Here is a 26,844-nt window from a genome sequence, read left to right on the forward strand (position 1 = left end):
TGAACCAAGAGTAAATGTGGTGATGGTGCTGACCAGTTGACGTCAGGCTAAGGTGATCTGCAGGCTTACATATGCAATAAGTGTTGGGGAACTCGATTTTCCCTTAGTAACAGTTTCTCCTTGGATTCCTGTTGTGTGACTTCCTCAATCTCTGCTAGTTCTCAGTTGGTGAGGTCATAAAGAACACCTAGGTCTGCAAACATCCTGTCCTTTTGCCTACTCCACTGTTTTCAGAAGACGCTGTTGAGAGCAGGCCTGGAATGAACACAAAGGGTTCAGAATTTACCTCTCATTTCTTTGGACAAGTTGGTAGTTCCTCTTCCAAAACCTCCGAAACCATGAGTCAAAATGAACTTAAATTTATCTTGCTTTGGCAGAGAAAAAAGATTTCTAATGTCCCAACTAGAGACTAGACTCACTTTAGTCTCCCCAGCAATGGGTCAGAACGCTTGTGTCCCACAGTCCATGTTGTCAAACAAGTGGAACTTGTTTATAATTTATAAATCACAGCATGTGTAGCCTTGACCAAGCTACTTTATTATTATAATATTAATGTATAATTCATGATTATGCAGGGGAAACTTTTTTTTAAAAAATCCCGACCCCACTAAACTGTAGCACATAAAAACTTCAGACCAACGCAGCAAACTAGAAAATCCAGAAACACAAGTGTGCACAGGACTTTAGAATGGACTTTGACAATGAGGTGACATTTCAAGTTAGTACAGAAGACACAGAGGTTCAACACCAGAACTCTGGGGCAGAACTCCCATTACAGAAGATATTTCAGGGATGTTCTAGAAGCGCAGTCTGTTAGCTCAAGATACTTATAGAAGATATTTCAGATGGGGCAAAGGTGTAAAGACAAAACCATTAAAAGGAAATTAACACTCTGGGGGGGTCTTCAAACTTAGAAACTAGCAAACACTGATAAATTACAATATATCAATGTCTGTGAGATGAAAAAATTTCATATATAAACACACAAGTAACCTGGAAAATAAATAGCAATTTTTAAAAACATAAGGCTGTTTTCTTTCCTAGGTAAAGAACTACGAACTAATACAAACATCTTATTAAAGCCATCCTAAGTGGGTGTGAGTGACATTACAAAAATGAGCTCAACCAAAGGGCAGATAAATCGCAGGCCAGAAAATACAATGATCTGTGCATGGAAAAGTGGGTGAAAACTTCAATTACAGTTTTTACGAGTCTGCGGACGAGAGCTGTGGGCAAACAGGCATTGCTGGGGAGATAAAGTGAGCAGAGCCTATCCTCTGAAGGGAGGCTGCCAAACCTTACAAGGTAGGCACAGATTAGGAGCGCCGGAACAAGCCTGAGCCGGCAGTGCAGCCTCCTAGGAATCTATTGTAAAGATACACTTGTGCACAAACAACGGGGTGTTCCCTCAGCACGGCAATGGGGAGAACAAGGCGTGTGTCTGAATGTCTCAGTATTAGTGGCTATTATATCAACAGCATACGATGGCATAGTGCAGCTCTACCTGTACTCACCGAAACAGGAGTAAAACGCTGCAAACCTGTGTTTTATAATACTACATATGATCAGGAATGCTAACCGGTGTGCAGAAAGTACTAACTTCTGCTTTGTTAAAGAACAAAAGTGAAAACATTTTAAAGTCGCCATTATTCACTGCTGGCTTGTAGGGTGGATTTCAAGTCTCAGATTCGGGAATACCAAGGATGTCTACTCTTTTCAGGACTTTACCAACATTTTTTTTTTTTTTTTGTTTACGGTTTACATTTATTAGGGGTTTTATCGGTACAGTGATTTTTTTTTTTTTTAAAACTCCATTCATTCCTACACATATTGACATTTGGTGAAGTGGAACGCTATCCCTGTGTCAGAAGGCGACAAGACTGCAACTTTTGCCTCTAGCTGGCAGGCAGGGCGTGCCTACAACAAACTTTGCACTAAAATCGTATAAGAAAACGATTCTTTTTTCTGGCGACCTCAGAAAAGCAGATTTCTGGGCTCCATTTCAGATCCACCGAAATGGCATCCTTAAATGACCATCGAGATTTTGGCTTTTTTTTTTTGTTTTTTTTTTTTTGTTTGTTTGTTTGTTTTTTTAAAGGATCCACTTGAGATTCCGGAGGTGGGGTGGGGTGAGGTGGTGTATTTCTAATGTCTTCGGACTAGCCTACGCATCTTGTCTTCTCGATCCTGCTGGTGACCACTCAAGCTCCAGATGTGAGATGTCACTCCAGACCCAGGCCTGTCCCACGCTCTCCTTTAGGCCTACATCCAGCTCCTGGATTCTCTACTGCCTCCCTCTTCTCCGCACTGGGACCGGCCCGGGTAGGTTAATGCGGTGTGAAGGCCACCCCCAGAGCTGCAGCTAAGGGTTGAGGAGCGCAGCGGAGTGGTCTGTGGCTGTGCGGGGAGTTAAGCTGTTTTAGATTACAAAGGAAAGGAATAAAAGATAGAAGTCAAAGAAAATTTCCCGATGACAAAATTAAAACGTCGCGACTCCGCCGGGACTCGAACCCGGAACCTTTGAATGCCTTCAGCCTCTAGAAGTCCAATGCGCTATCCATTGCGCCACGGAGCCACCTGTTGGAGTTTCCGCGCATCTGCCGTATTAAGCCAGAGGCAACGGCCCCGCGCCGGGACCGACTCAATCTCGTTTGCCTCCGTCGCCGGAGCCCAGCCGCCGCGCCTAAGATACCTCCAATTGTAACGGCGAGGCCGGCGGGCACCCAACTGCCCGGGAACCGCCGCTGCTGAAGGGCGGCGGCTGCGGGCCGCGGGTCCGGAGAGCTCGGCGGGAGCCCGTCGTCCTCCGCGGACCGCGCCTGTCCCTCCCAGGCTCCCTGCCTGCCCCGCAACCCCGCCTACCGGCTGTGTCCGGCGGCCGCTCCCGTCCGGCCCGGGCCACCGAGGCTGCAGGCCCAGACCGGCCGTTGCGCCGTCGCTCCGGGCCGGTGACGCCGGGCACTTCCGTCGCACCTGCGAGCGAGCGGCGAGGGCGAGCGGCCGCGCCCGGGGCTGCGAGGCGAAGGCGGCGAGCCATCTTGGGCCCCGGCCTCTTCCCTCAGGCCGGGACCTGCGGCTGCGAGTGCGGGCCGACGACGTCTGTGTGCGTGCTTGTGCGTGTTTATCTGCGCGGTGCTTCGGGGAAACGGGGTTTGGGTTGCATTTCGCTCCCCACAGACCCAGAGCCGAATTTCTGAGGTATCCGGGCTCTGGTGGCCTGAGGGGGGCGACGCGCCCCGTACCGAGGCATCCTCCCGGGAGCTTATCCGCTACGCCGCCGAGGAGCGGCCGCCGCGCAGCCGCCGATGCCCGCGTGCTCCCCACGCGCGTCCGAGTGGGCGGCCTCCGGAGGCGGACGGCGCGCGTGGAGAGCGCGCGTGTGCGAGCGCCTGGGCTGCAGGGCGCGCGGCCGAGCGCGATGGTGGGGTACCTCCCCGGTGGCAGTGGGACCCCTGCACCTCTTTGCTCAGAAGGGCGGAGTCACCGTGAATCCGAGCTGCGGCGTGGGAAGGAGTGGGTCCTCAGTTTCCTCACCCCCGCCCCCAATCTCCATCAGAGCGACCCCGAAGCCGAGCTAAGGGAACTAGCTAAATAAAAACCCGGTTGCTATGCAACGGCTGCCCCAGACAAAAGCCCAGGATCGGGCTCCAATCAGCGTGCGGCTCTCCCGGCCCCGCCTGCAAAGGACTCGCGTGGTGCGACCTGACGCTGACACCTCTGCACCAAACCAGCATCAGTCTGTACCCACGGGGTGGTCCCTGCCAGCCAGAATCCGGCATCAAAGGATAGGGCCTTTGCCTAGCACGGTGCGCTGAAGGGGAAGAGGGAATTCTCAGTGGGGGAGGGCATTTTTATTTTATGGGATAAGTATCTGCGTCCTCATTATAGAAAGGAAAACCTCAGCTACAATATGTTATATCACACACATAGTAGTACCCGGCTAGGGAGGCAAACTGTAGAGTCAGACTTTATTCTACCTTGCAGGCTAAATACTTGATCTTTCACGGCTTTATTGATATTGACAGAACACGTGTGGACTATTGACAACAAAAGCAGTAGCCAGAGGGTCAGCATGTTTATGTTGGTTCCCTGAACTCTGATTCTCTGAGGAAGAAGGCATATGGGCCCCAGATGCATGCTTGCACACAAAAATGGTTTTCATTATAGGAGAGGATTGCTGAGCTCAGAAACGACTATGTTTTATGGTGAGCGGTAAGCAAGCCTGCTCTTTGTTCTTCAGGGAGACATTACCTCACCTCTCAAAATTGCTCCTTGCAAACACAACTCCGAAAGGGGGTCCAAAGAAAGTGATCAGTCTTGCATTCTTGGCGCACCCAAGAAGAGCATGAAGTGACACTGATGGTGGATTGCCTCTACACACAGTGACAGAGTTCTGTCTGCTGCCAGGCCTAGTTCACCCCCCCCCCAAAAAAAAAACTGCTTTCCATAACAAGGATCTTAAACATCGTTACTCTTCTTCAAATGGGCGCTGGTGACATCTTAAGTGCTCTGGTGGTTCTTGTGTTCACAGCTCATGTAGGGAAAGAGATGGTCAATGCTCTGTGTGAAAACCATATACAGAAATTTTGCCTGGAGGCACTGCTGCAAAATCTCAAATTCTGAGATGTCAGTGACTGACCTGCTTAGCGATTGTGACTCACACTCAAAAGTTCTGAGGAAGGAACAGAGAAAAGCATATGCTAAGGAGAGATATGTAGGTAATCATTTCAACATAACAAATTAAAGAATTGTGGATTCCTTCCACTGGTTGAGACTTTTTTTTTTTTTTTTTTTCCGGAGCTGGGGACCGAACCTAGGCAAGGGCTCTACCACTGAGCTAAATCCCTAACCCCGAGACTTAAACATTCTTATCTATGAACATCAATACTGAGACAACATTAGCAGAGTCTGTGGGGAAACTAGGCTTGTGTGAAGCATTTGAGACAGTTAAGGTCGTAGGGCAGGATGTAGGTCAGCTGTGCTGGGTTTCTCTGCCGACAAGCAGTCTATAGAGTCTCTTTTAGAGGGGCAGATGTGTTATCATGAGAAAGAATGGGGTGTGTACTGGTTTGATCTATGAGGAGAGTAATTTAATGGGGTTTTGTTCTCCTTTATAAACTAAGAGCTGACTGGGAATATAATAAACAACAATTATACATCTGAATCAAGAACTCCTGCAAGGACAAAAAAGCAACCTCTTCCTGTCAGCAGAGGGAGCCAGAGGATGGGCTACAATCACCTTCCACAGAGCCCAACTCTGCCCTTCTCTAGAGTTTGCCCCAAGACAACTGTAACTCAACAACAATACCTTGTTTGGGCGTTCAAACCCAGTACCTAGCTTTAGGGGGTCTGCAGTACTATTTTCATGTTTGTCCAACAGAATTATTTTCAAGCTGCTACATTGTTCTGGGTGCACTTGCAAGCATTTCTGCATTCTCCTGAATCTCTAAAGATCTGCATTGCTAGCGATTGACATTAGCTTTGCTTCACCCTAGAGGGTAATGTGGGTGAGTATTCTGGTATAACACAGGCCTAGCATGAGAGGTAAAGTATAAAGTTGTCACCAAGGACACTGCACATTCCCTGAGAGATATGAAGCCTATGGATAGGAAGCAGTATAAATATAATATAAATATAAATTTTATATGTAAGTTAACACATGAAAAGTAGTAAGTTGCAATTGGGAATCTCTACCAACAAAGTACCTTTTAGCCTGAGCTCCCAAATAATAAGCACAGGCTACTGTATTGATTGTAAGATGTACCCCAAACTTGCAAACGATAGATTCTTAGAAAACAGTGTCTAGGAAAAAAATAAACACCAAAAACCAAAACAAAGAGAGGAAGAAGAAACAAAATATCTGGTAGGATTTTGAGATCATGGACTGATGTTCAAGCCTTGGCTCCGCCTCTTGGGTTCAAGACTTGATTCCTAACTTCTCTGAGGGTCTTTTCCCAGTCTGAGAAACCATAACAGTGCTGTGAGGACTAGTGCCTGCAAGAATTTACCTCAGTCCAGGCACAGTGTAAATGTGACAACTGGCTTTTGATATTGTTACTAGCAGTCATCCCTCAATAAAGAAAGCAAGACCTCTCAGGTCCTGGAGAAACAAAGTTCAGATACAGCATCTGTTAAATTTGTTGCAACTCCCTGTCTCCCCGCCCTACCCCTACACAGCCTGTACCCTTGCCTGTTACCACTTATCTCCTCTGCCTGAAAACATCGGAATTCAAAGCCAAGGTTTTCCCAAAGATTTTTCTCTTAGGAAGTTTGAACTGCTAATTGTTTTCATTTGTTCAACTACATGATTTCCACAAACAAGGGTATACACCACCCCCTCCCCCAAAAAAAGTGTCTTGGCAGATAAAATCTGGAGCAACTTTTAGGAGCTGGAACTTCTTTTCCTAAAATATGTGTTGGGTTTCAGCCAGGCAAATAACCAAGTTATACTGAGCATCAAGGTGTGGATAAAGGAAAGAAAATAACAATTTCAAAGATGAAGAAATGTAGACATTGGGATAGAGAGAAATCTCAGCTCGTAAAGAAACCTGTTGACCTGTTGCCAAGCCCGAGGATCCAAATTCAATTCCCAAGACCCACATGCTGGAAGGAGAAAACTGACATCTGAAAGTTATCATCTGATTTCCCAACACACACACACACACACACACACACACACACACACACACAATTTTAAAGAAAATCAGACATCAAACTGGGGGGGTCAGAAAAATGATAGTGAATGGATTCTAGTGGAAGCTGAGTAGTGTGCTCAGAGGACCATTGAGGTAGTATACTCCATTTTTGCTGCTAAGAGGTTGGACAGAGGCCCTAGATTTTCCAGACTAGACAAGCATCATCCCCAAATAGGCCAAAGAGCACATGTGTCCTACTGGTCCCTGGGAAAGATTTCAGTTAGCAGTAATGGTTTCAGGAATACAGTTCACTGGTGACATACTGCCACTGGACCACTGATGAAGGAGACAAGTATTCTCCTTGCTCTCCTGGAGGAGACTTGGAAACTAGCCATGTCAGACGAAAGCACAGAGAAGCACAGGTAATGGCTTCTGGGTTAGGTGCTAAAACTCGTTATTTTACTAGGGCTTCTCTTCCTAGCTCTAAATCCCTATTAAGCAGATCTCAAGATTCCACTCCCAAATCTCAGAATTAATCTGGTCATCCTCCCTGCTGTCCCTCCATGGCCTTAGAGTAACGGTGGCCTCCTGAGTTGTACTGGAGGGAGGTTGCAGGCTGAGGAAGGAGAAGTCGTATCACTAACGATGGTGGTCTGAACCTTTCAGTGCATCGCTGATACAGACGAGGCAGAGCAGCCTTAGGATGAGCTAAGACTGAGGATAGAGCTTCAACTAGGTTATGACCATACCCAGAAGTGTCTGTTCTGGGCTTCAGCTGTTTCTCCATGCCACGATTCTATCATAGACCTCCACAGATGAGCCCCGCAAGTCCTTGTCTCAGTTTCTGTCATCACATTGCTTTCTTTCTCTCTCTCTCTCTCTTTCTCTCTTTCTCTCTTTCTTTCTTTCTTTCTTTCTTTCTTTCTTTCTTTCTTTCTTTCTTTCATTGATTCATTGATTGATTGAGACAGGGCCTCTCTGTGTAGCCCTGGCTGTTCTGGAACTCACTATGTAGACCACACTGACCTTGAACCCAGAGATTCACCTACCTCTACCTCCCAAGTGCAGGGATTAAAGGCCTGCACCACATCACTGCCACCACCTGGCTAGGTTTCGTAATCTAACTAGAAATAACATCCATTTTAAAATTCCTTCAATGGCTACTGTTTTGTAAGAGCCGCTTCTCAGTTTGTTTTTGAAATAGTTCCCAGTGCCGGCTTAACCTGGCCACGTAGCCAAAGATGATCTTGAACTTTTGATCCTTTACCTTCCAAGTGCTAATATTACAGGCCTGCACTTGCACCACCAAGCCCGTTTGTACGCAGTGATGAGGATGAACCCATTGCTGTGTGCTTGCTAGGCAAGCATTCTACCAACTAAGCTACATCCTCATCCCCCCCCCCCCACCTTTGCCATACTGTTAAAATGCCATTGTCTCTGCCAAGTTCTAGCAAGTTATGGAAGATCTGGATTTTTGCAGGCAGTGGTAGTTTTCAAAACCTCATCCATTCCCCGCCCTGTGATCACATAATCTTATCATTAAGTTTAAGACCAACTATTGTTGAGGTAGCCCGGCTGGTCTCTGAAGACAGTGGGGAAAGAAGAGGAGATTGTCTCAGACATACCTGGCTGAGGGTGGGGATCAGGAGGCAGAATGATGGGGTGGGTGAGTTTGGAGGCAGCCATAGGACTTTGGGAAATTCTTTTTTTTTTCACATCTCTAAGAGAGAGAAACTCCACTCTTCCTTCCTCTCTCCCACTGGGGATCATCCTGAGTTCGTGAGGTTTGTCCAGCAGGCGCCTTCGTCCGCTGATATCTTGCCTGTCGCTGATTGTTTTTGAGATAGGATTTCTTTGTAGCAAAGGTTGGCCTGGATTTCACCATGTAGCCCAAGCCCGTTTGAACTTTTTATGCTTCTGTCTCAGCTTTTCAAATAATGGGATTACAGGTTTCTTGGTGGAGACAATGGCATTTTAACACTATGGCAAAGGGGGGGTGGTGGTGAGGATGTAGCTTAGTTGGTAGAGTGCTTGCCTAGCAAGCACACAGAAAATCATTTCTATCTCTCAGTGTCGTCGGGAGGAAGAGGTGGGACACGGATACACTGACATGCCCGCAAAACCTGCCAATACTGCTTTGTTGTTGATTCACAGGTTATTCCAGATTTAGCAGCTTAAAACAATAAAAAAAAATCTGGGGTTGGGGGTTTAGCTCAGCGGTAGTGCTTGTCTAGTAATCGCAAGGTCCTGGGTTCAGCCTTCAGCTGTGGAAAAAGAACAAAACCAAAAACAACGCAAAAACAATAAAAATCTATCATCTCTGTTGCTTGTGGGTCAAGGAGTAGCTTAGCTGAGGGGTTCTGACTCAGGGTACCTCTCCAAGTTGTCTGGGACAGTTATTATCTGAGATTCACTGGAGCTGGGAATCTGCCTCCAAGATGACTGAAGAGAGGTATCAGTTCCTTGCTTCGTAGACCTCTGCCAGCTAAGGGGTGACATGGCTCTCGGGGTGGCACAACTACCTTGGCAACTTGGAGTGTTGGTTTCATTCTGCTCATCTGACCCCCTTCTATTTACATTTTTCTCTATTAAACTGTTCTTACTTCTTTACTTGTTCAATAAACACCTCCCAGGTACCTGTTTGGGCTGGGTGTTTTGTGCGCTGCCCATCTTTCTGGAGCTGACACCGGCCATGACGTCCCTGGAGTCTATCATCTCTTTGTTCCCAACTCTCCTGGCTCACTGCCTCTCACTGGGGACATTGCCTAGCCACACGTCTTTTCTCCTGTCTCTTTCCCTATGGAGGTTTAGGGCACGTACATGTCCACACTGAACAGGAACTCCTGCCCTCACTCCCAATGCATGGCATATTTGTGCATACACTCATGTGCATGTAAGTGCAAGCATACATACACATAAGTTTGTATGCACACAAACATGTTCATGTGGGCACACACATACATGAATATACACACACACAGACACAATACATACACACACATGCACACACACACAATACATACACACATGCACACACACCATCACTTCACCTGTCTTTCTGGTCTTAGTTGCCTCGTATTTTACTCTTCAGCTTCAACATTCCTTTCTGAGAGAGATCATACCTAACTTCTTCACAGTCTCCAGTCCCACATGCCCACCCCTTTCTTAGACATTTTTTTGTAGCATTTTGATTCCTCCAAGTACCCACCGTCTGGAGGGTATTTGTCCTTTGAGAGTGTCTTCCTCCCTCACTGGACTGTGTACTACCTGACACTGTGAGAATCCAAGTGTCTCGGTCACTTTCAGATCAGCACCTAGACCCCTTGGCACAAGCAGATACATGATAAGCGAAGGATTGGTGGTCGTGTGGATATAAGTACTGTGGGGGAGAGAAGGGCATAGCTGAATACACGTGTGAGGAAGGGGTCTGGCCACGGCAGCAGGAGCTCTCGGGAGAAATTTGTGCTGGTATCAAGGCAGGTGTAGGAAAAAGCCAAGGGCGGAGGAGAAGAAAGAGCAGCCAAGGCAGAAGAAACTGTCTAAGCCAGGACAACGGGCAGAGGCCTCTTGATCCAGGCTTGGGGAGCTCCGTTAGCACGGGTGAGGTAGGCACCCAGGAGTGGCAGGATCCGGCAGCCTTGGGGCACTGGCTAGTCCTTCACTCTCTTCCCTTCCCAATACTATTCACCCCTTCCCTGGAGGTATGTATGTATGAATAGAGCCCTGAGCTAAAATTGGTCTGTTCCCCCTTACCACCACCACTCTAACAGTGGTGAGAGAAGCAGATCAGATCTAGCATGTGGATCACCAAGGGCAGAAAGGTAGCTGATGTTGGCTCCCAAAATAGGCACAGATATAGAGGGGCCAGATTAGCTGAGCAGAAAGGGTAGAACAAGGCCATGCCCTGAGGGAAACCTGTCAGGCGACGCCCACCTCCTGCTCCCACAGACTGACATGGTTTGACAAAGTGTCAGCTGGCGGGAAATGCCTCTGAAGGTTTGAGCATGGAGAAGGGCATGAGAGGGGCATCTTGACTCTCATGGTAAGGGGTAGGCAGAGAACACAGCCAGGGGAGCAGGGCCTTGTGAGCTTTCCATTTTCATGCAAGAAATGTGCCAGGGGGAAGACCTGGTTTTCTCTCTGCAGAGACTTGATGTGTCATCTTCTTATGTGCAGAGAGCGGAGTTCAGACCTTGTGCTTGCTCAGCAAGCTTTCTGCCACTCAGCTGCACCCCCTGATGTTTGATGTGCTGCTTTTCTGTTGCTAGGAGGAGCTTTCAGTGCTCACCAGCTCTGGCAGGAAGGAGAGAGAAGTTGCAACCCTGCAGCTCTTGAGAACAGCACGGTAGGATAGGCCTCATTCTCAGGGCCCTGCTGGCCTAGCGAAGCACTGCAGGCGGACGGACTCCAGTGCCGGGTTCCTTGGCTAAGTTTGCTGATTCAGGGATGAAGGGAGACAGTAGTCCCGAGGTTGGTGGGGGATATAATTGTAGCAATTGTGCCTGGAGACAGTGACATACATTCATATCTCCCAGAGACGCCATGCCCAAGTTGGCTACGCCCCGCAGGTATCTTAGCATTTGTGAGCTTTGATGGGATGAGGATAATTCCTTGAAGCAAACCCAGGTGTGCGGTCCACAGTTAAGCCCACAAAGCTCCCCTCGCATAGAGGTTTGCTTTGGATGGTTCTTCTGTGGAAAGAGGTTGCCCCAGGCTACCTGGGCACACAGAACAAAGCACCAGGGGAAGCGTGTTTGAATCTGGAGGGGTGCCCTTTTTTTTTTTTTTTTTTGGATGAAATAGAAGAATGAAGAGGTGGCAATTAATGCTTCAGAGGACACATGGATGTGGGTTCATTTGAGAACTGAGGACTGAAGACAATGAGGTTAGTGTGACAGAGGCCTGGGAGGAACATAGCCAGGAAGCAGTGTAGGTGGGGAAGATCTGGAAGAAAGAAGGGCCTGTGCCAGGAGGATGTGGGAGAACAAAGGGAAAGAGGGTCACACATGTCTGTCTGTCTGTCTGTCTGTATGTATGTATGTATGTATGTATGTATGTATGTAGTACATAGAGGGAAATCGAGGACTTGGGAAGGACTGTTACAAGGCACCTTAGAGATGTCAGCAGCAGGGAACATAGAGGAGGGCTTGCTCTTTGGATGAGTCCTGGCTGTGCCCTAAACAGTGCACAAGGCCAGTGCAAAGTCACTGCCACCAAAATGTAGGAGGGAGGGTGAAGACTTGTGGGGTGGTTGGGCTAAGCCTGATCTGACGGTGCCCTGTTTGTTCATTCATCAAGAATTCACTGCACGTGTACGAGGAATAGAGCAGACAAGACAAAAATCCATGATCTTGCTGGTGTGTGTGTGTGTGTGTGTGTGTGTGTGTGTGTGTGTGTGTGTATGTGTGTGTGTGTGTGTGTGTGTGTATGTGTGTATGTGTGTATGTGTGTATGTGTGTATGTATTAACTACAGTGTTGAGCAGGGCTGGAGGATCAAACCCGGGATCACTTACTTGCTAAACAAACATTACTCCTGAGATTTTTCAAAAGTAAATGGTGCTGGTGGTCAAGCCTAGGCCCTCCCAAGTGCTGGGTCTGTGCTTAGCCTCCAAGCCACACCGGTAGCCTCTGTAGCCTAGGCTACCCTTTAAGGAGAGAGGAGGATGGACAATGAGCAGTGGATGCCTTTGTGCATACTCAATACCCTGCTTGTTTCTCTTCACACACATCCCCCCAGTCTGATCGAAGCTGCTTGGAACCAGGCCTTCCCAGCTCCGATGGCCAAGGACAGAGCAGAAGCACAAGGACTTTCCTGACAGGACTATGTAGGGTTCACACCGCAGTTCTGTGTTCGCTCTTCTCCCCATTTCCCAGAATGAGTCCCCCCTAGAGTGAAGGGAAAGGAAGGGTTCAGATGTGTGTGTACCCAGAACTACTAACTTCACCCCCTTCTGGAAGCTTCTCTTGTTTTACCGTCTCTCTGTGGAAAAACTTTTAGAACAGGCTAATGTCAACCCCGGAACTCACTGCTTAAAAACGTTTGGATGGTAAGTCGTTTGGAATGCATTTGAGTCCCAAGAAATAGAAGGCTCAGGCAGTTGTTCCTACCGTGAAGACTCTCATCTCACATGACAAGTAACTTGGGGACAATGACCCCCAGGAGGCAATAGGTGATTCCATTGCCAGAAGCCCAAATCCTTCCTGCTTCTGGCTCTGGCATTCCTTGGATGGACCCTGTCCCAGTTATCAGGGTGGCTACTGTATCCACACATCACAGGGCCTAGGAGGAGGCAGGATGCTTTGTCCCCATGTTTCTGCAACAGGAACAAGACCTTTATCCAGGGACTCAGCAAATTGCCTTTAGGACTATGTATAGTACTAGCCTCTGAGCCAAACTGCCACTATCTTCCGGAGATTTGCTCCCAACTTTCCTCGTAGAAGAAAAGGGGGCAGGGGACATGGGACCGTCACTTGAACATCCAGCCACCTCTCCCAACCAACTGTATGCTGTTCCGCCCTAATTGCACATGGCTGTGGGGGAGGGGCAAGAGGGTATAGGTGGGGAAGGGAGGGGGATGGGGTTTGGTCTGCATCATCCCTGTAGGCCTTCCAGAGTGGCTACTTTAAGGTCACCTCTGTTCCTGCCTGTGTCCCCTCAGCCATTGCTCTGTAAGCCTAATGAACGCATAGGTTTCCTCAGGTAAAACTATGGTGGACTTGTACTTGGTTTGTCAGTGGGAGGAGGGGTAGACATTGTTTGCTTTTCTCCCAGAGAAAGGATTTTAGTAACAGCTATACCTGCTAATGTCTTCCTAAGTCACTGACTAGGCAACAGGTACTCTGTGGCAGCCTCGGTAAAGCAAGGGCCAAGGACAGTGCAGATTTCCTGTTTAAAACAAAACAAAACAAAACAAAACAAAACAAAACAAAACAAAACCAAGCAAAAGGCCTATGATAGTGGTGCACACCTTTAATACCAGCACCTGGGAAGCAGAGGCAGGGACCTCTGTGGATTCAGGCTAGTTGGGCTACAGAGCAGGTTCCAGGACAGCCAAAGCTACACAGAAAAACCTTGTCTTGAAAAAAGAAAACCCAAAAACACACAAAAAAAACCCCCAAAACCCAAAGAAGTTCTGTTGCCCAGGAAGTCAAGGGTGAGAGGTTTATGATAGGCCACCAACTGTGTCTGTCACAGACAACTTCCTCTTTCAGTACAGAAACTATACTTAATGACAAGGCCTCAAACATCAGGTCGCTGCCTACAGCCCCAGCTTTGTCATCTACACACAACTGTGAGCTCCAACCACCACACAGCAGACCTCTCTGAAGCCTCCTTGGCCTTCTGAGCCTTCTGTTCTCTGAAGCTCCAAGCCTCTGACCATTGATGTCTTATTCCTCCCGACAGCTTTCCTCTGCTCCCACTGTTCCAAGACTCCCCCGCCCCACGTCTGTGGCTACCTCCTCTGTGCACGGGTGGTTAGACACGCAGTCAGACACGGATCCCCTGGATGAAACTCTAGCTCTGAGGCTCACGAGCAGGGTGAAATCAGGCCAAAATTTTAAATTCTGTCAGCAAAGTGATTGATTCTTCTGTAAAACAGCAAAAGCAAGTTTATTAATGAGCTTACTTTATTGTTTTTTTTTTCTTTTGTTTTTGTTGTTTTAGTTACTATATGATGTCCTGGGTCACAATGCCACATTCTTCATGTTCATGCCCACGTCTTGTGCTGCTTCTATTCGCTCCCCCTATTGAATTATTGCGTGGGCTACAGCGTGTAGAGCATGCTCAGCTCAATTGTCTTGTGCATCAAAACAGCTCAGCACATGCCAGCTCTTACATATCCTGGGTATGTTAGCATTTTCCACAGGGGCATTTGTTGACACATGCCCAGAGCAGCCTAAGGCCAGAAGGAGATTTAAGATCTTTGAACACTTTGCAAATAATCCTCACCCTTCACCACCCCAGAACCATCAGTGTATTGAAAGATAGACCCTGTATCTCTCTCTGCTTCTGTCTCTCTGTCTCTGTCTCTCTGTCTCTGTCTCTTTCTCTGTCTCTCTGTCTGTCTGTCTCTCTATCTCTGTCTGTCTCTCTGTCTCTGTCTCTCTCTGTCTCTCTTTCTTTCTCTCTCTCACGCACACACACACACACACACACACACACACACACACACACACACACACACTTTTGTTTCCATTTTCAGTGTTGGGGGCTTAACCCAAACCCTGAAGCGTGCTAAGCAGCTATTCCGCCATTGCGCTGCACCCACCTTCCTCTGTCACCCTTAGGGTGCGGTTCTTCAGGGCAGCTTGATTGAGTACTGCAGACGTCTCTGAAGCCTCCTTGGCTACTGCCCATAGTCAAGGGCTGTCTCTAAAAAGAAATTAAAGGTGCCTGGCCATGCTCCCCTTTCTCCAGGCCCCTCCTGGTGCCCCTTACTAGTCACCTAGATAATATCAAGGGAGATGTTGTCCTTGCAGGATATACCAAGACTCTCGTCTCTGAACCTTAAAGGATTCCAGGTTAACAAAACATCTAGGGAAGTCTCAATCAAACACCCTTCAGTGTAGGAGGAAAAGCCCCAAAAAGTAGGTGATCACAAGGTTCAGCTGTCTACTGGACTCTTGAGACATGACAAACATACTTCGAGGTCTCTACCTCATGCCCCAGAGTTACTGACTCTTGTAGGTTTGGGCTCAGTGTTGAAGGTTTGCTTTATTGTACTACTTGGTCCCTCTGGTATCTGACACTCGAAAGACCCTGGGGATCTGTAGAGAGGTAAGCGTGACTTGAGGTGCTCATGAGGTACCTTGACTGGAGAAGGGAGGACTAGACAGATTTTATGGTAGTCACTAGGAGCCAATCCCAGGACTAGAGGTTTATAGCTTTCAACCCCATCCCCCACTCTCTTATGAGGGACCGGACACTGACTTCAATAAGAGAACTTGGAGGCATCCAATCATGCATGCACCACAAAACTATCATAAAATTCTGAAATAATGGATCTGGGCTTGTGGGCATGTCCAGGTGCTCAGGAAGGTGGTGTGCGTCCAGGAGGGTGTGTGCCCAGGAGGGTGTGTGCCCAGGACGGTGTGTGTCCAGGATGGTGTGTGCACAGGACAGTGTGTGCACAGAAGGGTGTGTGCCCAGGAGGGTGTGTGTCCAGGAGGATGCATGTCCAGGAGGGTGTGTGCCCAGGACAGTGTGTGCCCAGGAGGGTGTGTGCCCAGGACAGTGAGTGCACAGAAGGGTGTGTGCCCAGGACGGTGTGTGCACAGGACAGTGTGTGCACAGAAGGGTGTGTGCCCAGGAGGGTGTGTGCCCAGGAGGATGTGTGCCCAGGAGGATGTGTGCCCAGGAGGATGTGTGCCCAGGAGGGTGTGTGCCCAGGAGGGTGTCTGTCCAGGAGGGTGTGTGCCCAGGAGGGTGTGTGCCCAGGAGGGTGTGTGCCCAGGAGGGTGTGTGCCCAGGAGGGTATGTGCCCAGGAGGGTGTGTGCCCAGGAGGGTGTGTGTCCAGGAGGGTGTGTGCCCAGGAGGGTGTGCCCAGGAGGGTGTGTGCCCAGGAGGGTGTGTGCCCAGGAGGGTGTGTGCCCAGGAGGGTGTGTGCCCAGGAGGGTGTGTGCCCAGGACAGTGTGTGTCTAGGAGGGTGTGTGCCCAGGACAGTGTGTGCCCAGGAGGGTGTGTGCCCAGGACAGTGTGTGCCCAGGAGGGTGTGTGCCCAGGAGGGTGTGTGCCCAGGAGGGTGTGTGCCCAGGAGGGTGTGTGCCCAGGAGTGTGTGTGCCCAGGAGGGTGTGTGCCCAGGAGGGTGTGTGCCCAGGAGTGTGTGCCCAGGAGGGTGTGTGCCCAGAAGTGTGTGTGCCCAGGAGGATGTGTGCCTAGGACGGTGTGTGCGCAGGAGGGTGTGTGCCCAGGAGGATGTGTGCCCAGGAGGGTGTGTGCCCAGGAGGGTGTGTGCCCAGGAGGATGTGTGCCTAGGACGGTGTGTGCGCAGGAGGGTGTGTGCCCAGGAGGATGTGTGCCCAGGAGGGTGTGTGCCCAGGAGGGTGTGTGCCCAGGAGGGTGTGTGCCCAGGAGGGTGTGTGCCCAGATGGCATAGATGTCCAGCTGTATACCTTGCCCTATCTCTTCTTTCATTTGACTGCTCAGTCCTTGTATTCTCTATTGTAAACCAGTAACAGTAAGACAAGTGTTTCCCTGAGCCCTGAGGGCCATTTTAGCAACTTACAGAGCCAGAGGAAGGAAATGTGGGAATTACCGATTTAGAACTAGTTAGTCAAATTTTGAGGGCCTTAGGATGTGTGACTGGGGGACAGCCTTGTAAGGCAAGCCCTTAACCTATGGATAGTGTCAAAACCAAGTTTAATTTGTAGGAAACCAAGTAGAGTTCTAAAGAACTGCTTGTTTGGAAAATCCCACATTTGATGGCAGAATTGCTGGGTATAGGGGAAAATGTATTTTGGTTTTCTTATCAATTTCTGCAGAATTTTCTGAACTCTGAGTTCTTCTGTAGCATCTTAAGCTTCACCTGTGTGAGGATGTTCTGGGTTGGGATCAAGTCTTTCAAGTTTCAAAGAACCAACTTGATAGCTATGTCCGTAGGTTCTGTGCATCAGTAGTTCTCAACCTGTGGTCGAGACCCCCGAGGTGGGGGGGTGGAGTGGGGGTTGGCAGTGGAGAGGGTGCAGTTGAAGGGGGGCAGAGGAAGGATCATTTTTCAGAGGTCACCTAAAACCATTGGAACACACAGATATTTACATTACAATCCATAAACAGTAGCAAAGTTACAGTTAGGAATAGCAATGAAAATAATCTTACGGCCGAGGGTCGCCACAGGGTGAGGAACTGTGGTAAAGAGTTCCAGCGTCAGCACTGACAGCCCCTGATCTAAGCACTGCAAAGAAAGGCTCATTCTGTGACACAGATTATATCTGAGGGTTCTAGCCCCTCCCAAGTGGTTATCTAATCCTTGAGAGAAAGAAACAAAGGACTGGAGAAGAGAACCTGGGTTTCTGAGAGAGAGGGCGATGAAAGAACCTGTTTCCTTCTCTAGGCATGCGGATTTGGATAGCTGAAGGCAGGTGGGCTTTGTCTTGGAGCAGGGAGGGGATGGCCAAGGAAGATGATCCTTAGCCGGAACTGATTAGCAAAGTCATTTTCCCATTGGCAACCCACAGAAATCCAGTTGTAACAAGAAGCCAGCTGGTTTCTCCTTAAAATGATTGTAACATTTGATTGGTTCTCCTTTATTTTCTGTGTACCGGTGTTTTGCCTGAATGAATGTCTGTGCACCATGTGTGCCTCGCACCCACAGAGACCAGGAGAGGGCACATGGATCCCCCGGAAATGAACTTACAATTGTTTTCCTGCGAATTGAACCAGGGTCCCAGGGAAAGGCCATTAGTGTAGTTACCTCCCGAGCCACATCTCCAGCCCCTGCTTTCCTATTTATAAAAACAGTGCGGAACAGGCAATCATCACCAGCACTTACTGAGTTCCAAGGACCGCAGTGAGTGCTTGTAGAATCACAGAACGCTGTGACTTTCTCAGGGTTACTGGGCTATATTTAAAACCATGGTTTCTTGTCTAGCCACTTTGTTCTCCACTTAGCAACCTCAGATGTGCTACACGCTTGCTCTGTGGCTTGTCCTGGACTCTGCCTGGAATATAAACTGGGTGGTGAGGATTTTCATACCCCACAACTAGAAGAGGCTGCCCTCGTTGTAGAATAAAGTCTGACCATGATAGCTGATAAAAGCTTAAAAGTGGCAGTAATAGACCTATTTTAACAGGTCTTCACGAGAGGACCCAAGTCGTTCTCAGAATTCATGATCACGGGTAAGAGCAGGGACTGGGGTACAAACCCAGACAACTCCACTCTGGGACACAGGCAAGCATGGCAGTTAGCTCAGGTGCACAGCACCGGAAAGTCAAGGGCAGGTGTGAACATAGATCTCAAGTATTTAACCAAATAGCAAAGTCCTCACAGGCTTTGTAGTCAAACCGGAGGCCTAAGAAAGCAGTGTCTCACAGGAGGGCAGTTGCTGCAGCCTGGGTGGGAAGCTGTCTGGGGGAACATGGAGGTTTCCCTGGGCCTGGCAGAGCCAGGAGGATTGGAGATTAGGGAAGAGTGAGTGCAGAGTGTATGCGTGAAAACAGGGAGGGGGAAGGGGAGGGAAATGGGAGAAAGCCTAGGCCTGACTGGGTGTGGGAAGGTAAGATGTTCTGTGAACTGGTGCCTGGGCTTGGGAAGAGGGAGGAGGGAGGAGGGAGGAGGGAGGAGGGAGGAGGGAGGAGGGAGGAGGGAAGATGGAGGGAGGAGGGAGGAGAGAGGGAGGAGAGAGGAGGGAGAAGGGAGGATGGAGGAAGGAGGGAAGAGGGAGGATGGAGGGAAGAGGGAGGAGGGAGGGAGGAGGGAGGAGGGAAGATGGAGGGAGGAGGGAAGAGAGAGGGAGGAGAGAGGAGGGAGGAGGGAGGAGGGAGGGAAGAGGGAGGGAGGATGGAGGGTGGAGGAGGGAGGAGGGAGGAGGGAGGAGGGAAGAGGGAGGAGGGAGGATGGAGGAGGGAGGGAAGAGGGAGGAGGGAAGATGGAGGAGGGAGGGAGGATGGAGGGAGGATGGAGGAGGGAGGAGGGAGGAGGGAGGGAAGAGGGAGGAGGGAGGGAAGAGGGAGGAGGGAGGAGGGAGGGAAGAGGGAGGAGGGAGGATGGAGGAGGGAGGATGGAGGAGGGAGGAGGGAGGGAGGATGGAGGGAGGAGGGAGGAGGGAGGGAAAATGGAGGGAGGAGGGAGGAGGGAGGGAGGAGGGAGGAGGGAGGAGGGAGGGAAAATGGAGGGAAGAGGGAGGAGGGAGGAGGGAGGAGGGAGGAGGGAGAAGGGAGGAGGGAGGAGGGAGGAAGGAGGAAGGAGGAGGGAGGTGGGAGGGAAGATGGAGGGAGGATGGAGGATAGAAGATGGAGGGAGGAGGGAAGAGGGAGGATGGAAGATGGCTGAGGAGTGGAGCCTAGTGAAAGAGTAAAGGGCTTTAAAGGGCAGGAGGAAAGTCTGTAATGTGTATGGGAGGGTGTCTGTCTTGGACTAGGCAGCACCCCAGAGTTAGGTAGATAAGGAAAAGAGAAGGGGAATAAGAGTGTGACTGTTGCTAGGGAAGACACGGAGGCCTCCGGGAAGGTTCAAGGTCTCAGCAAGGCCTGAGACCTCAGGGAGCTGGCTGCAGAGGCAGACCGACTTCAGACTCCTCTCAGTTTCCCTGGTTTTATTTGTAAAATAACTGAGGGAGGGAAAAGGGGGGAGAGATGGAGGGAGAGGGGGAAAGAGGAGGGAAGGAGAATGAGAAAGGAGGGGAGGGAGAGGGAGGGTGAACCCTTCTACACGGGTAACTTAAGGAGATAGTGTGATACACGCAGTGCCTGGCTCGAGACGCTGCATCTTTTGAAAGCCTCATGTCATGAACTTTCAGCCTCTGGAACCAGAGGGTAATGCAAGTTGCCATGCCCTCTCATCCAGGCTAAGTCAGCCCTCACAGAGCCTCACAGAAGCCAGGGGATACCACACAGCAGCAGCAGCAGCAGCAGCAGCAGCAGCAGCAGCAGCAGCAGCAGCAGCAGCAGCAGCAGCAGCAGGGACTCCTGTCAGCGAGTCTGCACTGCTTTAGCAGGAGGTGTAGGGACCAGGGAACAGATGGCCAATGGTGTCGCCCTGCCAGGCTCAGGACAGACAAGCTAGTTCTGTTCTTATGAGTGTCTCTTTTGTCTTTGGGTCTTTTTACTTTTGGTTTCTTGTAGTGTTTGCTCACTTGAGGGCGATTTCAGGACTTAGTAACATACCAGTTGGTACCTGTTTCTATAATCACAGTTTAGATAGCTGGGGCGCTTGGTTCTGTCTTTGTTTTTGTTGGGTTCCTCGGGATCTTGGTACCCGGATGATTGCCTTGAACTCGTTGGGCCATAGCTGAATGGCTTTCAGTGTGACCAGCGATTGCTCGCCGAGCCAGTTTTAATTTCCGACTGACTTTATGAATTACTCGCTAGTGAAAGTAAAGCTAGAAATCACAACATGATTTTAAACCATTTCCTGGGGGAAACTATTTGGCAGAACACACGAAAGTATTCTCTTAGCTTCTCAGGGAGGTTATGCCACCATGAATAAAAGAAACTCGATCATGGCGTGCGTCCATTGTGACTAATACATGTGTCTGCTGGATAGCCTAGCGGCTCACAGGAGTGACTAAGACAACATAGTCTTTACTCTCATGGAGTGTTCTCCTCTATGTCCCCAAGTCGCTGCGCAGGCCGAGAGGAATCACTCACGGTAGACTGCTTGCTTAGTGTGTATGAGACACTGTGTTCAACCCCCAACAACAAACAACCAACCAACAAACCAAAATGGCCTTTCGTCGCCTCCTTGAAAGGATGACCTGCACTGTTCTGCATCCACTTCGTTTTTGAGAAACAGCAATTCCCCCCAATTTTGTTTTATTAAAATTTTATTTTTCATAAATATACTTCTTTTATGATTTTTAAAAAAATATATTAATATATTAATTTATTCACATACCAAACACTGCCCCCTCTCGGTCTCCCCTCACAGAGTCTCCCCACCCCCTTTCTTCTCTGAGAGTGTGGGGCCCTCCCAGGTATCCCCCCACCCTGGCGTATCAAGTCTCTGCAGGGTTAGGTGTGTCCTCTTCCACTGAGGCCAGACAAGGCAGCCCTGTTCGGGTACGGATTCTACAGTTCAGCTACAGCCTTAGGCACAGCCCCCAGTCCAGTGAAAAATAGTGATTTGTAAAGATTGATTAATTATTTTTTTTGTGAACCTGACCTTGGAATCCCACAGGTGGATGAGGAGTGGCCTCCATCTGGTCACTGCTTAGGCCGTAGCCAGTCTGCTGTCCAGACCACCTCCCCGCCCAGCCAGGCTGCTCCTCTCACATCCTCCTGTGGCTCTAAAATTACAAGGCGAGGCTTGCAACCATTCCACACACCTAGACTGACTGCCCACGGTGTGTCAGACTACCCTGTGACCCTATCACGCCACTAATTCCACGTGCTTCCACCACGTCTCGAGAATACCAAGGTCTCTAAAACAGGAAGGGCTCATGGGGGAGAATAGGCCGAGTTCACTACTCCAGACTCTGATCTGAAGGGAAAATTGAGGTGAAAACCAGACACCCCCCCCCCCATAGAAAGCTATTTCCGTGTTGAGAAATAGATTCACTCTTTCTTAAATCTACCAATTTCTTCTCCTCTGAGCTCCCTGGAGCCTAAGAAGTAACTCTCTCTTGTGTCCTGAGAGAGTGAGAAAACAAACATAGAGCGAGGGGTTGGGGATTTAGCTCAGTGGTAGAGCGCTTGCCTAGGAAGCGCAAGGCCCTGGGTTCGGTCCGCAGCTCCGGGGGGGGGGGGGGGGGGGAGGGAACCAAAAAAGAAAAAAAAAAACATAGAGCGAGGAGGAGGAGGCTCTGGGCCTCCTGGGTGGTGGTACGGATGCCTCAGAAGCACAGCAAGACCAACAAACAAACAAACAAACAAACAAAACGACCCGCTCAGGAGGCGGGGGGAGCACATTCGTGCGTAATTAAATTGCTGCTCTGTGCTCTGCTCGTTTCTGCCAACCCATAACTCTAGTCACTTTATGGAGGCAAATTGTCCCTGCAGTTCTTCCCCATGTAACCCAACGCAGTGCCTGGAGCAAAGTTGGTGCTCGGTAAATTTTTATTAAAGTGGGGAAGAAGGGTACCAGGGAGAAACTGTGTGGACAGAGACCTAAGCTTCTGAGACGGGGGCGAAGAAAATATGGGCAAAAATACGAAGTCGGGATAAAGAGAATTTTTACTTATCTTGAAAACAGATTCCCCGGCTTTAGTGTCATTGAAAACGCTGGAGCCAATTCCTGTTAACAGGATCCGTTTGGTGGGTGTCAGAGGGTCCGTGCCTTTGCTCTTACCGCCTGGGAAGAGCAGGTGGCTGTGACCCTGGTGAGCACAGGGTACGATGGCTGGTACACAGACCAGCAATGTTCCCACTAGGTCAGACACACTGAGAGCCAGTTCACTATGCCCTTGACCTGTGTTCGTGGATTCTTCAGCAGGGAGAAGGCGCTTATCATGGTGTCCAGAGAGCCCAAACTCATTGGAGGGTTTTCAGGTAGCGAGTGGGAATCACGAAGAGCAGGATTGGCACTCTAGAGACCACTATTCTGGGCCTATAGAAAAGTCAGAGGGGCTAGCATGAACGTAAGCATGAATATAAGATACCCGACCATCTTTGTAAATCTTTTTCACACTCAACCACCTTGAAATTTGTAAGGGAAGCAGAGAAAACACAGACATCCCCATTCTATCAGTGACGGAATCAAAGTTAATAAGGAGGAATAATTCCTAGGGTCACGAGACCAATTAAATGTCCCTTCAGAGTTGTTGACCTCTCGTTAGAAGTTTACAGTTGCAGTGCTGGAAATGGCCAGCAGAGGGCACCCTCCACAAAGTGGTTGTTCGCAGTCTTTAGAGAGCAACACTAACTCTGTGAGCATTGGGTAGAGAGGGCAGGCAGGAGCTTTCTCACTGGATAAAACCGCTACCTTGGTGATGTTTCCTCTCAGAGAACGCTTACCTAAACTGAATCCTGAAATACCAGGCAGAAAAAGGTCAGTCTACTAAGCGACCATCTGATAGCCTTCAAAAACAACACGGGCCAAAGAATTAAAGATTAGCCGTTCCATGTTTGTGGAGATTAAAGACATGGAGCTACTAGATCGAATGAATGAATGAATGAATGAATGAATGAATGAATGAATGATTTGAATGGGTCCTTGGGTGGGAAAAAGCCATAGACATAAAAAAGAAATGTTATTAGGGTGGCTGATAGCATCTTAACTTGAACTGTGTTTTAGATAGATCTTGTCAATATTATGCTTCCCAAGGCTGATAACTGCTGTGTTTTGACATGTTTCTCTTGAAAACATTTAGGGGGAAGTGGGCACAATGTCCTTAACCTGTTTTTAAATGGTACCTCCCCACCCCGACATAATAGAAGCAGATGTAGTCAAAGTGTGAATCTAGGGAGAGCAGATGGGAATTCCATGTGCCATACCTGCAACTTCCATAACTTTAAACTTATATCCAAATAAAAGTTACACACACGCACACAAAGTGGGCTGTGTGTTACCTTATTCTTGAAGAGCTGGGGCTCCTGGTCCTACCTGATTTGAGGTCTAAAGTTCCCTCAGTGGGAGTGCAGAGAGGCCTCTTAGTCAAGTGTGGCTTTGGCCCACTGCAGAGCACTGACCTTTGCCCTGGGCTGGCCAGGGCACTTGTGTGCAAAGCTTATCTGATAACAGAACTTCCTGACAAGCGGGCAGCCTTTACTGCACAGGATTCGTGAATGCAATACACAACTGTACTTGGCAGAGGAGCAGGGACCTTGCCTAAAAAATGTAGAATGGAGCTATTGGGGTCTGGGACGGAGGGAGCACTCCCAGGTCTGTGCGGCAGAGAATAGAGGCATACATTAGAGCGGGTAAAGCCTACTGCTTTTCTGGGTTAGTCCTTCCAGATCATACGGCTCCTAGAATCCGAGCTTGGGTGATATTAATAGTAAAATATTAACAGGAAAATGCAGCTGTGAGGAGCAGCTACTAGAGAGGACCCAGGATAGGAAGAGAGAGCCCAAACTATACTGGAGAGGAGGCAGAGCCTCCGGGCGACCTCTCCCACCTTCAGGATTCACACAGGCCTCGGATATGAAAGCTGAATATTTACATCTCTAACAAGCCACCTGATTGGACCACACACAGATGCAATGGCGTAGAACATGACCTTCTTGGGCGTCTGTAGGTCTCTCCAACATGGCTAAAACTGCACATTAAAAGAATTGTAAGAGATCCAAGGGGAATTGGGGCTACTCCTGGGTGCACAGTAGGTCTTCAGACTGCACAGCATCATGGATGAATGAACTCAAACCGCTATCAGGAGGATATGGGATAGAGGAAGGTCCTTGAGAGTGAGAAGCAGAGTGCGTGCATGCATGGGCGAAGCCTGGCTCATCTAAGCTCCTCATCTGCGTTCTCTAGGGAATAACGGGAGGAAAGGCAGTGGGGGTGAGGCAGGGGGTTGCTATTCAAGGTTGGGATTTTAACCTGTAATTGGCAGCTGATACAGAATGAGCCTCTAAAGGAGACGTGACCAGAGGCAGCACCTTCAAAAGACCCAGTAGAGCTAAGAAAGGTGGCCAGGGGGAGGGGAAGTGAGATAGGAGATCCCAGCCTAGGTCCCAGTGAGATAAGGGCTTGAGGAAAGAGACTGGCCGAGTGTCATGGAAAAGAAGAGAGGTTAAGCACCATAGCTAAGCGGGGAACTGAGCTCCACAAAGGGTCACTTGCTTTCTTAAAGACGTCTGTCTTCAGATACCACCAAAGATTTGGAAAGATACTCTGTATACATATGTATGTATATACTTTCCCCCTCCTTTTTTCTTTCCTGATGACAGGGGATCAAACCTAGCGCCTCCCACATGTTAAACAAATGTGAGTCATCTCCTCAGCTATGAGCTGAGACCCCATGTCAAACAAAAGTGATTGGCTCTTCAGGACTCTGAGCTAATCAGTGGATCGGTCAATCCTCTTGTGGGATTCATAATCTAATGACGTTATTGGGAGGTGGAGGCTAGCTGGAGGAAAAGGTCATGGGCTCACACCCTGGAAAGACAATGCCATTTACCTGATCCCATGTGTTTCTCTCTTCCTGCCTCCTGTCCACTTCAAGGTACACACTGTTCCTCAGCAGCACCCTTTAGCCATGAGGGTCTGACTCACCATAGTCCTAGAAACCAAAAGCCTATGGGCTGGACTCGCTGAACCACAAGCCCAATGAATCCATCCCACTCGGAAAGGCTTTCTCTCAGCTGTCTGTCACGGTGGTTGACGCTCATAGCTGCTGACCCAGAGAAGGCTGATGTTGAAGGGAGATGAGGATTTTAGACAGAGTTTGAAGCTATGCAGGTATCCTAAGGTTTACTCACACTGAGGTCTGGTGGATCTGACTTGGAGCGAGTGTGTGGGTCTGGGGAGGGACAGGCATCTTGAGTCAGGCATAGCTACCTTAAGTATTGATCATGTATAATACTTTCCCTGTGTCCTAAGAGAAACATAAGGGGCTGATATTCCAGAATTATTTCGATTATAAAAGTAAGTACTGCTGTTGAAGAAATATACATACACACACATACACACATATACACATATACATATACACATATACATATACACACATACATATACACATATGCATACACACATACATATACATATATGTATACATACACACTATATATACATACACATATGAATACACACATATATACATACACATATGCATACACACATGCATATACACATGTATATACACATACATACACACGTACATATACACACATACATATACATACACACATGCATATATACATAGGCATACACGTATGTATGCACACATATATACATACACACATGCATACACACATATGCATACACATACACATACACATATGTATACACACATGCATACACACATACATATACACTTATATATACATACACATGCATATACACATACATACATATATACACACATGTATGCACACATATATATATACATATACACACATACACATACATATATGCATATGTAGAAGATTATGTTATCCAGGACCTAGAGATAATGCCTAATGGCCACTTCAATTTTTTTTCTTTTCTTTTCTTTTTTCGGAGCTGGGGACCAAACCCAGGGCCTTGTGCTTGCTAGGCAAGCGCTCTACCACTGAGCTAAATCCCCAACCCCAGCCACTTCATTTTTATTCTGCTATTTAATATTTCATATTTTATCCTGCAACCTGCTTACTGTGGAAACAAGCTCCATTAGTGACTCGGTTGTTAGTCTATGCAAATATAGAATTATGTGATTGCGAAGTCCTCATAGTGAGAAGCCAGCATAATGTACTCCACGTTTATTCCTGCTCTGAGGCAAATTTTGAGTGTCTTTGCTTCGAATACAAGTGTCAGTTAATGCTGCATTCCGAAATAAAGCACTATCTACTGATCTAGCCATCCCTTGCTTCCTATTGTCTTCCTACTGTATCGGGAAGTCAGTTTGCTTCTATGCCCCTGGGTAACAGGAGCAAGGCAGGGCAGTGTGGTCTACTGATGGCCTACATAC

The 26,844-nt window shown here is 48.6% G+C and overlaps 2 non-coding genes across 2 annotated transcripts; both read right to left on the minus strand.

The window, feature by feature from the left end:
- Positions 1-2,490: 2,490 nt before the first annotated feature.
- Positions 2,491-2,575, minus strand: Trnar-ucu3 (transfer RNA arginine (anticodon UCU) 3). The gene is given in 2 exon segments: positions 2,491-2,526; positions 2,539-2,575. It is a non-coding gene; the product is annotated as a tRNA-Arg (tRNA).
- A 581-nt stretch (positions 2,576-3,156) lies between these two features.
- Positions 3,157-3,236, minus strand: Mir760 (microRNA 760). Its single transcript, NR_032295.1, has one exon. It is a non-coding gene; the product is annotated as a microRNA 760 (primary transcript).
- Positions 3,237-26,844: the final 23,608 nt, after the last annotated feature.

Source organism: Rattus norvegicus, chromosome 2, assembly GCF_036323735.1.
Source record: "Rattus norvegicus strain BN/NHsdMcwi chromosome 2, GRCr8, whole genome shotgun sequence".
NCBI lineage: Eukaryota > Metazoa > Chordata > Mammalia > Rodentia > Muridae > Rattus > Rattus norvegicus.